This window comes from Ascaphus truei, chromosome 3, assembly GCF_040206685.1.
Source record: "Ascaphus truei isolate aAscTru1 chromosome 3, aAscTru1.hap1, whole genome shotgun sequence".
Taxonomy (NCBI): Eukaryota; Metazoa; Chordata; class Amphibia; order Anura; family Ascaphidae; genus Ascaphus; species Ascaphus truei.
This window is the reverse complement of record NC_134485.1, coordinates 241,631,263-241,645,824: the sequence shown is the minus strand read 5'-3', so window position 1 is coordinate 241,645,824 and position 14,562 is coordinate 241,631,263.

Sequence of the window (14,562 nt, the reverse complement as noted above, 5' to 3'; positions counted from 1 at the left end):
GTGGTTGTCCATAGTATTGTAATTGCCCCAGGTTCCCCGTGGCGGAAGCTCATCCCTCCTGTGAGCCAACAGGTAACGCACCACACACACCTGGTAACACGTATGTTCTCCGCACCCACACCATATCTGCGATTGGGGGGGGGAATACCCGTTACACATATAAAAAGACCCCACTCCCCCCAATACATATAAAAGATCCCCCCTCCCCCAATACATATAAAAAGACCCCCCCTCCCCCCAATACATATAAAAAGACCCCCCCTCCCCTCAATACATATAAAAGATCCCCACTCCCCCTAATACATATAAAAAGACCCCACTCCCCCCAATACATATAAAAAGATCCCCCCTCTCCCCATACATATAAAAAGACCCCCCCGCAATACATATAAAAGATCCCCACTCCCCCTAACACTTATAAAAAGACCCCACTCCCCCCAATACATATTAAAAGACCCCCCTCCCCCCAATACATATAAAAATACCCTCCCCAATACATATAAAAATACCCTCCCCAATACATATAAAAATACCCTCCCCAATACATACCTGTATAAAAAATAGACTTACCTTGGGGATGGTTAGGCCCAGCAGCCGGCACTGCAAGTTGAACCTGACCTCTGGCCGGGCCCCTGTTCTCCATCAGCTGCAGACCTCTTCCTTACTCTGCCCCATGCTGAGCTTCCAAAGTCAGCGCGCACCGGAAGCTAAGGCTGCGTCTATACTATGGCAGACGGAACGGAGGGGAGGCGCACACACGCTGCAATACTCTTGCTAAAGCCTGAGCTTTTTCATGGCTTTGCAGGGTATGCAGCGGGCGCGATTTGGGGGCGTGGCAATGAATATTTGGAGGCGTGGCAATGACGTTCCGGCACGGACGTCACTTCCCTACCTCACATCCCGATCCACGAGCATTTTTTCAGATGCAGCATCTGAAACTTTCCCCCGGTATGAAAATTAACTTTAATTTTGTGTGTGTTGTGTATGTTGTTTGTGTTGTGTGTGTTTACCACCGGCATACAAAAAAGAAAAATGGTGTCACTTTGAAAATGTAATTTCACTTTGATTGGAGAAGACAGGTCACGTGATCATGCCATCGCACAAAAAATCACTTGGCTCTGTCTCCTTCAATTTCGCGCCTTTGCCAACTCTGTCTGACGTGCGCGCAGGCGCCATCTATAGACATCCGGCACTCTGACATCAGAGAGGCCCGTTGCACGCTTCAAGCGTTGGAAGCTTGGGGTGGGACACACAGTGAGGAAGAGGCCTACAGCTGATGGAGAGCCGGGGCCTGGCCTGAGGTTGGGGCCAACTTGCAGTGTCGGATGCCGGGCCCCCCCACAGCCACCAGAACCGGGACACCTGTCCCGGCTGTCCCCACTGTCAGCGGCCCTGAAGTAGCGCAAACTCCTCAAATATCTTTAAACTACCCATAGCAAGGTAAATTAAGCTTTTTTCAAAAGCCAGTTAATTTGGAAAGCAATGTTACAAAAGATGGTTGTGCAACTGATAACACATCTTTTGAGCAGGTAGGTGTTGGATTGCAGGCAGCTCATTTAGGAAAAGCTTCCCCAAGCCAACTGATGGTTGAAGATTGTAGTTGGCATGTACTAAATAAGGAAAATCTAACACGTTTTCTGAGAGACTCACAAAATAAATTTGACAGGATTTGGGTTCCCAGGTGTAGTTTTATTGGTCACATAATATTTGATATCTCTTTATTGTCAATAGGAGAAATGTACCTACAGTAGAGGCAACGTTTATTCTAACATTTGCCGTAAACTAGCCGGGTTACATTCTGGGTATGTGCTGGGTATGTGCTGGGTATGTTCTGGGCTAGTTTGAGGCACGTTTAAGGTATTTCTGCATTGACTAACGACCCATAGGATTAACACAGCAGGGATCCCTGGCAGTCCAATTCAGTTTGAATGGGACTGCCAGGGACCCCCGCTGTTAATCTGATAGGCCATTAATCAATGCAGAAATGCTGGGGCTAGTTTAAGGAAAGTTTAAGGCATGTATTCAGAATGTACCTGGGTGTTTCCTGGGTTTTTTGGGGAATTGCCACTGGTTTTTGTTCGAATAAGAGTTGCCTCTACTGTACAGTGGAATCACTGCATATGTATGTTCGGAAAGCAATGTGCCGCTCACTTTCCTATCCCTCTCCCTTTCTATTTTCTGTACACCACTCTCCCTTTCCCCACTTTTATACTGAAAAAATGCAAAAACGTTTATATAAAATAAAAAACTGATTGAGCTTCTTTAACTACAGGCATACCCCTGTTTAAGGATACTCACTTTAAGTACACTCGTGAGTAAGGACATATCGCCCAATAGGCAAACGGCAGCTCGTGCATGCGCCTGTCAGCACGTCCTGAACAGCAATACCGGCTCCCTACCTGTACCGAAGCTGTGCGCAAGCGGGGAGACTATAGAGCCTGTTACACATGTGTTATTTACATCAGTTATGCACGTATAGGACGATTGCAGTACAGTACATGCATTGATAAGTGGAAAAAAGGTAGTGCTTCACTTTAAGTACATTTTCGCTTTACATACATGCTATGGACCCATTGTGTACGTTAATGCGGGGTATGCCTGTATTGTGGTTTTAAATGGCCCAATAGAATTACCTGTGTAAGTATTAACACTTTATTAAAAATGCAATATATGTTTATAAAATCCAGGGTGAGAGCGCTCTTGTGCGCCGTGACGTCAGGAGCTCATGTTGCTCTGGCGATTCCTGGCCAGAAAGTTGCGCGCGTGGAGGGGGGGGGGCGTGCTTGGGTGTGCAGGGGGGTGTGCCCGTGATGTCACGTGAGCGGTTCGCCCTCATTGGCTGAACCACGCACGTGACCAGGGCAAGCGCGACAAATACCAAAAAAATTGTCTCGGCAAGCAGCTGAGCACAGAGCGCTCTCGGGCACGTGCACGCGCACTCTGGACAAACACATTGGCGCAATGTGTTTGATAGCGCTGAACACAGGCGCGCATGCACGCTCAGCTTCACAGTGGAAGTGGCCTTATTCAATATGGTCACCGCGATCAGATTTACAGTTGACTGGGATTGACTTCAATTCCAGTTACAAACATGACTCGTGCCCCATCTGCTGGAGGAAAGGTGAAGTGTAATTGTATTATTCATTCATTACTAATCTTTCTTTGCAATGGTATTATTAACCATTGAAGTGTGATATCTTCCTGCATTGTGTCATTTATAGTACATAGTTACATAGTAGATTAAGTTTAATAAAGACATGTTCTAGTTCAACTGTTGTTAAATTGTAATTCGACAAGATACTCATGCTGTAATATATATATATATGCAGAGGATACCAAACAAAACCCCCCCAGTGAACCATTTGCCAATTATGTCCCATAAGGGAAAAAACAATTCTTTCCTGACACTAGTGAATTACATTTCTCCCTGGATCAACAACCTCCCTATGTTTAACACATATCATATACCCTTATTCAGGACGTTTGTCCCTGTGAGGGCTGAAACTCTCCAAAATTGCCTTTTCCTTTTTACATGAGCCCCGTAAGTGCTTGTCTCCTCGTATATCAAGATAACAAAGAAATCATATGGGCATCCAGAAACAAATGAAGACCGCAAGCTGGTTGATCATCCCCTTCTCAGCAGTAACCAGAGCAAAATATGATTGAGTGTTCAAGCAGTCTTCTTAAAGCAATTATTTATTTAATCTAAGATAAAATTGAGAAGACATAGGTGGAAGAAAAATGGGATTACATAAAGTGCTAAACTTCCGTGCAAAAACTCCTCACGTGTTTCACAATGCCACGTTGCTCTGTCAGAGGAGGCGTGACTTCCTCAACACTAGCATCCAATATACACTCACAAATTACTGTCATCTGACTACCTTAATTATACTTATATTCACTACAAATATTCATTTCAAATGCTACTCAATAAGTCCAATTTTACAATCTATTACATCAGGAGAGCGCAATCTTTTTTCCCTGTGCCCCCCTGCCGTCTGTCCCCCTCTCCTCGCGCCTTACCTTGCTTCAGACGTCCTGGCGTCATGACGTCACGTTGCCACGGCAACGCAACGTCACATGACCACCGCTGTGACATTTGATGCCGCGTTACCATGGCGATGCGTGACCAGGAGCATCTGAAACAATGTAAGTAGAAGTTTACAGAGGCCCTGTAGCTCTTATATTCATATATTCAGCTCTTATATACAGGAATGTTTAAAAGCACCCAAGAACGGAAAACATTTGAACTCAGAATGATAAGACTCTTTGACACCAAAACCAAAGGACTTAATGCGGACATGCGTTTTCTCACACCCTATCAAAATTGTTTGTAATTATCCTGCTTTTCTCAATTCTTATCTACACTTTCTCTCCCCCCCAGCATCCCTTCCCCTCCCCACCTTTCTTTGACACTGTCCCCTGGCTTCAAACACTTAACACCCTACCTTATCTACAGTAAATATCTGTTGTTGTTTTTTTTCCTCTCTCTACACTGTTTAGCCATTGAATCCTTTGTATATCAGTATTGCATGACCTGAAGAAGAGAGGAGAACTCTCGAAAGCTTGTCCTATGACATAAATTGTTAGTCCAATAAAAAAGGTATCACCTAATACTGAAAAACTCATTTATTCTGCACTATCACAACTGGACTAACACGGCTATTTTCTGCTTTATATATATATATATATATATATATATATATATATATATATATATATATATATATATATAAACACACACACATATACATACTGTACACATATACATACATATATATTGTGATACCATCACTGAACTCTAGGTGCTGGAATAGGGAAGCTATGGGACTTTCCATCGTACATGGAGTTAATTTCCCCTGAATAAGCTACCCTCAGATGCATCTTATCAGCCTGGTCTGAATGAACAAGGAAGTGTTTTAAGGGAGACAAAGAGAGGTGAGAGAGAAAGATTGCTGCCCAGAGAAGGGGACAGAGAAGAGTTCTCCCCAGCAAGGAAAGCTGGCACAGAACCCTAGGCCCGTTGGACGGTGGTCGTGGAGCTTGATGGGACTGCCTGGGTTGTTAATCCCAGGAAGAAGACGGAAGGATGAGACCTTGCTGAAGCAGGGAATGTCCGGTCCATAGTAATGGAACTACAGAGGAGAGATTTTCTGAGCTCTTGTGGGGCTGAGCTCCCTTAGGAAGGAAGAGACGGTGGGCCTGTTAGTATATTATTTATCCCTGTAAATAAACCCCATATAGAGAAATACTATGTTTTCTGCCTTAATCTGGGACTAAAAGATGCAACAACGTGGTGCGGGCATCACAATATATGCATCTTAACCCAGGCTGTGCTCAAAGATGTGAAATGCAGCAAGCAAAAGCATACAGGGGACAATGTTATATGGTTTTGAAGCAAAAGGTAGCTGTGTGCTCATTAACATGTCATTTCCCAGAATCCCTTGCTGCAGTGGAAGCACTGTGTGCTGGGTGATAATGGTGAAAGGCAGGGTCGCAGACCTGTCTAAAACATGCAAATGAGCATACAGTAATATTTCCATTTGCTATATGCTTTACTGTGGAGGGTTTTGTCACTTATTTTACCCACCATAACTTAACTGAGTGTGGTGAAACCTATCCCAAGCTTCATTTTGCAAAGCCAATATAACCAACCCCACACTGATGAGACCCATTAAGGTTGAAACGGCTGCCTGTGGGTGGGTTTACTGGCTATGCATCTTAACCCAGGCTGTGCTCAAAGCTGTAAAATGCAGCAAGCAAAAGCTTAAAGGGACCATGTTATATGGTTTTGAAGCAAAAGGTGGCACTGTGTGCTCATTTGCATGTAATTTCCCAGAATCCCTTGCTGCAGTGGAAGCACTGTGTGCTCGGTGATAATGGTGAAAGGCAGGGTTGCAGACCTGCCTAAGGCTGCGTCCATGGTTAGTGATGCCGGGCGGAGGCGCGCTGAGGCGCGCCGTCCGGGGGAGTGTCGGGGCCGGGCCAGTGACGTCACGGAGCTGGTTCGCCCTCATTGGGCAAACCGCTCACGTGACCGGCCCTGCGCTCCCATGAGAGCGAAAATGAGCGCTAAGACACGCTTCCGCACGCTTGCGTAAGCGAGCCCCTGCTAAAGCCGCACTCATTGCGGCTGCAGGGGCTCAGTGCCAAGCGTAAGCACGCCTCAGCACGGGTCAGCGCATAAGCGCTGACCATGCCCGAGGCCTAAGACATGCAAAAACACACTCCTTATTTATACAAAGGTAATAAGATGGCTTATGGTCAAATTGATTATTCATTCCTGATAGATTAATTCCTCAGATTTTAAATGAAAAGTCCAATACAATTCTCTCCTTAGTAACATAGTACCCCTCTCTTATTTTTAACAATTCTTTCTATTCCTCACATTTTAATTCTTTGTGGGATCCCTGCATGATGGTAAACAAAATGTCGATGTAGTGGGTAACTTTCATTCTTTTGTGATATTGACTGTAGATGTTCTATGAATCTTAATTTCAAATTTCTAAAAGTATAGCCAATATAATCCATAATTTGAGCATATGAGTAGCTCCATGGCTGATACTATACACCTCATACATAAATCTTGGCCCCTTGCAGACGTTCTTACCAGAATGCCCTCCTACTGTCTCTGTACGTTCTTCCTACCTACCAATTCGATTGGTAGGAATTCCTAAATTCCTAAATTAGGCAATTCCTAAATGTTACTTTTATGTCTGAAGCACTTATTCCAATGATCTGTTATTTATATTATTTGTTATTTATATGATTGTCACGTGTATTACTGCTGCGAAGCGCTATGTACATTAATGGTGCTATATAAATAAAGACATACATACTGTACATACATAATTCATTTTAAACCATGACCTTTCTTGGATTTCTATTTTATTAACCACTTTTATAGTGCCAACCTATGCGGTTGCTTTATTTCTTACTATCCTCTGGCTTTTACTCTGCCTAATCCTGCAGTGGCTTCAGAAGGAAAAGAATTACCTTCGCTGCTATTTCTTTTTATTGTGGCAACTGCCCTTACGGAATCGCCTTCATTATTATAACATTCATAACATTATAAGTGTGACCCGAGACTGCCTGTAAGATAGTATTGCCAGCATCATGATAAAAAGTAAGATCCAAAATGTTAATACTGCGATGATCACATTCCATAGGAGACCTAGGGCCTCATGCAGTGAAGTCCGATAGAAAAAATCGCCAGGGTTTTTAAATTGCTATTTTTGCCAGCGTTGCTATCATGGTATGTAGAAAGCTCAGAATACCAGTGATGGCAACATTTGCAAATATGGTGAGTAGCCGGCGACGAGATGATCGCTCCTGTGTAAAGGGCTCACCCGGCGAGTTGTTTCTGCTGCAGAGAGAGAGAGAGAGACGCCTCTCTCTGCGCAAATGTCGTCGTAATTTCATTTTTTTAAAAATGTTATTACTAGTGTATTGTAGCAGGGGGTCTCCAGAGCAGAGCCGCATTGATTTCAGGTCCGGGGACCCCTTGCTTCCTGAGATATAGGCCCCGTTATGGGAAGCCGGTATCTCCTATGCATGTAAATGTCCCGGTCACGTGACGCAGGAAATGTACGTGCATAGAAGATACCGGCTTCCCATACTGGGGCCTGTATCTCGGGAAGCAGAGGGTCCCCGGACCTGAAATCAACACGGTTCTGTTCCGGAGACCTCCTGCTACAATACTACACTAGTAATACAATTAAAATTACCCCCACCCTTCACCCATTCATTGGTACACTGGGTACATCACGCCCATTTAATATGGGCATGATTTAACACTACAGCAATAAATTGTGAAGCTACCAAAAAACAGGCCCAAAATACAACACATTACATATATATATAGCCATGGCTGGTCCAGACTATCTTTCTGCCTTCCTGTCACGTAAGTTCTGATAGCTACAGACAGTGGCAGGTTATCCTGTGGGTGTACCCCTCTTCATGCTGCCTCTCTGAGTGACTGGGGTGGAGGTGAACCGGAGTCGGTGTACAGCCAATCATGGTGCAGAACCTGTGCCCGCCCCCTCTGAGCTTAGGGAGGAAGTGTTCAAATTATAGGAGTTGAGCTCAGACCCTCTGGAGGAGACAGTCAGTTCAAGTTCCTCCTGGCTGGGAGTGAGACGTGCCTTCAGCCCCTCCTGGGGCTGAGTGAGCTCAAGATCTGTGCATAGCACAAGGCCTCAATATTACCTGCTGGCCAGCACCATCCAGGGGTCTGGGACCCATTCTCCACTATGATGCAAACGCTGTGATACCACCTGCAGTGGCTGCACCAATAAAGACCCTTTTTATATACTTCTGCCTAAGTAGCAGTCTATTGGGCAGAGGTATAGGAGAAAAGACTGTCATGGTAGGGACTGCTTCAAACTCTGCTGGAGCCTACAGTGACTGGAGGCGCTGTCACCTATGAGAAGAACCTGAGGATCACCAAGAGACTGTCCTGTTCCCCACAACATGGCAGAATCTCATCTCTCCTGGATCCTCACAGGTAACACACACAGACCTGTAGCTTAGGCAAGGTCTTCTTTCTTTAATTGGAGGCGCTGCTGAGATGCAGCAACAGGGCAGGCTTTTAAGGGCAGTGCAGCAGGCAGCAAAAAGAGGCCAGGCTAGGCCCCTGATGCTTCACCAGGGACCCTGGGCACCTATTCGAGTTAAGGAAGGGGGAGCCTCTGCATGATGCGAAATGAGGGATGGGGCTAGCCTAGACCCTTACCGAAGAAAGAATATGTAACACATTGTAATCCAATTGGTGGAGGAGGTCCTCCCTCCTCGGCTTCTTGCCGTCAAATGAGGCTGCACAGGCTTTTAAAGGCCTGTGATGTCACATTTGATTGGCATATGATTCCCAAGCCATCTCATTGGCTGTGAAAACCATGTGCCTTTTTTTTTTAATGTGACGTCATGTAAAGAGAGTGAAGCCAGTCAATCAGAATGGCTGTGCTTCCTTTCCCTTTAACATGACGTCACAAAATCCAACATGGCTGCCATCCCATGGTACTTCAGCCAATCAGATTGTGAGAACTATATCCCCAATCCAATTGGTTGTAGTTGATCATGTGACAGAGTCAATTTTTGGAAAGGACGTGACGTCATCCATAGGGAGTCACATGATCAACCACAATCAATCAGATTTGGGATATAGTTCTCACAATCTGATTGGCTGAAGTACCATGTGATGGCAGCCATGTTGAATTTTGTGACGTCATGTTAAAGGGAAAGGAAGCACAGCCATTCTGATTGGCTGGCTTAACTCCCTTTACATGACGTCACATTTAAAAACAAAAAGGCACATGGTTTTCACAGCCAATCAGATGGCTTTGGAACCATATGCCAATCAAATGTGACGTCACAGGCCTTTAAAAGATTGTGCTGCCTCATTTGATGGCAAGAAGCCGAGGAGGGAGGACCTCCTCCACCAATTGGATTACAATGCATTATAGATGAAGATGAAGATGGTTGAAGATACAGCTACAGATGAAGAAGAAGATACAGAAGATAGAAGACCACACAATGGATTACAATTAACAGATGAAGATAAAGAAGAAAAGGATTTTGGATTTTTTTTTACCTGTGGGCCTTTGCTATTTGGGATCGTGGATTGGTTTGAGAGCTTGCGGTAAACACGGGAATCGGAGGGTGAAAACATCTAAAAGTAAGAAAAAAAAATTGAATGCATGTTATTTTTATTTTACAGGCAGTCCTCGTTTTACAACGCTTCGCTTTACAACGAATGGCTTATCCAACGCTATGCAATGCATACCTATATTCATTTTTACAACGCCAAAATGGCTTATCCAACGATCTTATGATGCTTTGCAACATTGTGTATGTGTGTATATATATACACATTCACATAAACAACGTTGCAAAGCGTCGTAAGAGCGTATATATATATAATATTATACTATATAATATTATGTTATACTATATAATATATTATTTATTATGTTATATTATATATATAATACAGTATATACACTATATAATTTATGTGTGTGCTGCATATCTTATTGCCTGCATAAAATATTTGGTGTATTTTAGTGTTAAAAATGCCTTCAGGAACGGAACCTTTCATTTAAACAGTGTTCCTATGGGAAAATGTGTTTCGCTTTACAACGTTTCGCTTTACAACGCCATTTTGAGTAACGCATTGTGTTGGATAACTGAGGACTGCCTGTACAGGTTTTTTCACTGTATTTTTTTTGGTATTGGATTTTTTTTTTGACACATTCATTGCTAATGTATTTATGTATAGCCCCTTTAGGGATATACATACATATAGTAAGAAGCAATGGTTGTTTTGCAAAATGGTTGCTTTTACCGGGGAGAGAGGATGTGCTGATCTAAAAGAGGTGTGTGTGTGTGTGTGTGTGTGTGTGTGTGTGTGTGTGTGTGTGTGTGTGTGTGTGTGTGTGTGTGTGTGTGTGTGTGTGTGTGTGTGTGTGTGTGTGTGTGTGTGTGTGTGTGTGTGTGTGTGTGTGTGTGTGTAAAACGGGCTGGTGGGGGGGGTGAAAAACGGGCTGGTGCAGAGGTGTGGGGTGGGCTGCTGACATGTGAGGGGGAGGTGCTGACATGTGAGGGGGGGGTGCTGACATGTGAGGGGGAGTGGGCTGCTGACATGTGAGGGGGGTGGGCTGCTGACATGTGAGGGGGGGTGGGCTGCTGACATGTGAGGGGGGTGGGCTGCTGACATGTGAGGGGGGTGGGCTGCTGACATGTGAGGGGGGGTGGGCTGCTGACATGTGAGGGGGGGGTGGGCTGCTGACATGTGAGGGGGGGTGGGCTGCTGACATGTGAGGGGGGGTGTGCTGCTGACATGTGAGGGGGGGGCTTCTGGAATGTGAGGGGTGGGTGGGCTGCTGGCATGTGAGGGGTGGGTGGGCTGCTGGCATGTGAGGGGGGGGCTGCTGACATGTGAGGTGCAGGGGGGGGAAAGTGATGTGAGGTGCAGGGGGGGTATGATGTGAGTTGCAGGGGGGAGAGAGTGTCATATTGAGGAGAGGGGGAAAGAGTGTCATATTGAGAGGAGGGGGATAGAGTGTAATTTAGGGGAGGGGGAGAGTGTCATATTGAAGAGAGGGAGAGAGAGAGTGTCATATTGAGGAGAGTGTCATATTGAGGGGAGGGGGAGAGAGTGTTATATTGAGGGGAGGGGGAGAGTGTGTTATATTGAGGGGAGGGGGAGAGTGTGTCATATTGAGGGGAGGGGGAGAGTGTGTCATATTGAGGGGAGGGGGAGAGTGTCATATTGAGGGGAGGGGGAGAGAGTCATATTGAGAGGAGGGGGAGAGGGTGTGATTTAGGGGAGGGGGAGAGTGTGTCATATTGAGGGGAGGGGGAGAGAGTGTCATATTGAGGGGAGGGGGAGAGAGTGTCATATTGAGTGGAGGGGGAGAGAGTGTCATATTAAGGGGAGGGGGAGAGTGTGTCATATTGAGGGGAGGAGGAGTGTCATTGAGAGGAGGGGGAGAGGGTGTGATTTAGGGGAGGGGGAGAGAGTTATATTGAGGGAAGAGAGACATGGGGGGGATGCTGACATGGGATGCTGACTTGGGGGGGGGGCTGCTGACATGGAATGGGCTGGGGGGATGTGGAGGGGGTATTGTGTTTTTGATGTGGAGGGTGGTATTGTGTGGGTGAGGGGGAGAGATGGGGGTATGAGAGATAGATGGGGAGTATCATAAAGGTTGATAGTGAGGGGTTCTGGGGGAGATGAGGATGATGATGATGGAGAGGTGCTGGAGGAGAGATGATGATGATGATGATGATGATGATGATGATGATGATGATGATGATGATGATGATGATGATGATGATGATGATTTAACCCGTGCGGCCCAAAATTTTTTTCCTTGGAGCAGTTCGGCCCTTCTCACTTTACGAGTTGGGCAGGCCTGGTCTAGGGTTTAGACCAGGATGGGGACCATATGTCCTAAACTTTGTGGAATTTCTCCACTTTTTGAGAGAGCTGGGCCGAGAGAAGTTCCATTATTTTAACTTCCTTCATCCTTTTTGTTTACCGTTTGTTTGGAAGGCGCATTGATGTTCTTCCAGGCAGCTGCTATTGAGCAGTGTGCAGCCGTGAGAATGAATCTTATCATTTTGCCCACTGGAGAGGGATCCTCCTCCATAGGCTTTCCTAGTAAATATATAATCGGGTCCAAAGGGATTCTCAGCTCTGTGGTTTCCTGCAGCATATTTTGGATATGTGTCCAAAATCGTTGTATTTTTGGGCAGAACCACCATATATGTGCCATATCTCCTCTCAGGCCACACCCTCTCAAGCAGAGATCAAGTGTGCCTGGGAAGGTCTGGCTCAGCCTACTCGGGGTTAAGTACCACTGAAATAGGATTTTATATATATTTTCTTTCGTGGTCGTGCAGATTTTTGTTTTAGCTGCCGATTCCCAGATATTCTCCCAGTCTTCCCTATCTATTTCTATCCCGAGGTCTTCGGCCCATTTCAACATATAACTATGATTTTGTGGGGTGGTTGACGAAGTCAGTCCCGTGTATATCCTCGAGATCAGACCCTTCTGGTGCACCCCTATTGTGCATAGTCTTTCAAATTTTGTTAAATTCGGAAAGCTCTTGTTCTGCGATACTGACTGCAGAAAGTGTCTAATCTGTAAGAAGCCAAAGACTGGTATATCCCGTGCTTGGTATTTTGTTTGCACCTCTTGGAATGTCATTGGTTTGCCTCCGATCACGAGATTCTCCAATCTTACAATATTGTGCTCCCTTAGTTTCTTGAAGGAGTTTTTTTATACACCCTGGGGGGAACTTGGGGTTGTTATATATAGGAGTTAACAATGAGGGGTTCGAATTGAGTGAGTATTTCTTTTTGGTTTTGGACCAGATCTCCCACGTACACCTCATCGATCCCAACTCAAATCTTCCGGTGGGTCCCTCACTCCCTGCCCCACCCCAGAGGGTCGAGGTTAGGGAGCGAGGGGACACAAAGACAGACTCCATCTGCAACAAGCTTGCGGATGAGGGGTCGTTATTCCATGACACCATTTGTTTTAACTGGGACGCTTGATAGTATTTGGTTATATCAGGTACCCCCATGCCTCCTCCCTCCTTGGGCGCCAGCATTACTGATCTCGCCACTCTCGGCCTATTATTTTTCCATATAAATTGGAACACTATATTTTGGATGTTTTTAAGTTCCGTCAACGGGACTTTTACCGGGATTGTTTGGAATAGGTACAGTAATCTTGGGACTACATTCATTTTTACTGTGGCTATCCGTCCTATCCAGGAGATCTGTAGATCGTTCCAACGCTGTAGGTCTTTTTTTATTTTTTCAAACAGCGAGGGGTAGTTACTCTTATAGAGTTCCCGGAATGATTTTGTTATTTTGATTACAAGGTATTTAATATTATTAGCAGCCCATTTATATTTAAAGTTTGATTGTAATATTGCCATCTCTGTGGATGGTAGGTTTAAGTTTAGTATTTCAGATTTATCGTTGTTAATTTTGTACCTGGATATTTTGCCAAATTGATTTAATTGTAGCTGGAGATTGGGCAAGGATATCAATGGGTTTGCTATAGATAGTACAATGTCATCTGCAAAGAGGGATATATTATAGTCCACCTCCCCTATGTTGATACCTTGGATATTTTGATCTTCTCTAATTGTAGATGCCAGTGGCTCAATTGTTAAAGCGAAGAGGAGTGGGGACAGGGGGCATCCCTGTCTGGTACCATTTTTGATTATGATAGGAGTCGAATCCCCCCCGGAAGCTTGACATAGGCAGTGGGCGACCTATACAGGGCTCTAACGCCCTCTAGGTATGGTCCCGAGAATCCAAACTTTAACAATGTTTTATCTAAAAAAGCCCACTTGATTCTATCAAACGCTTTTTCCGTGTCTAAGCTTAATAGAATAGCCTTTGTATCGGTCAGGTGTACGCAGTCCACGATATTTATAACTTTTCGGGTGTTATCAGAGGCCTGTCTGTTCTGAATAGAGCCCACCTGATCTATATGAATGAGTCTCGGTAGGATCGGAGACAACCTGTTCGCTAAAATTTTACTATATGTTTTCAGGTCTGTATTCAATAGCGAAAAGGGCCTATAGCTTCCACATTGGAGAGGGTCCAGTCCCTCCTTATGGATGATGGCTAGATTGGCCATAGACATCGAGGCCGGGACGGGCTCCCCCTCCAGAAAAAAATTGAATGTCTCGAGAACATACGGAGAGAGCACTTCTTTAATTTTTTTGTAGTACAGGTTGGAAAAACCGTCCGGGCCTGGGGGTTTTATTTGTTTTTAATGAACTTATGGCCTCTATCAGTTCTTCTTTAGAAATGCTTTTGTTTTACATTTGGGATTCCTCCTCTGTGAGGCTCGGTAGTTTACAGTTATTTAAGTACTCTGTTATTGCCTCGGACCCTGTACTACACCCTTGATTGGGGTGGAGATTATATAGTTTAGTGTAGAAATCTGAAAATTCCTTAGCTATCTCTTTTTCATTATACGTAGTTGGCCCTGCTTTTGTGCGGATTACTAGGATTTGAGATTTAACTCTCAG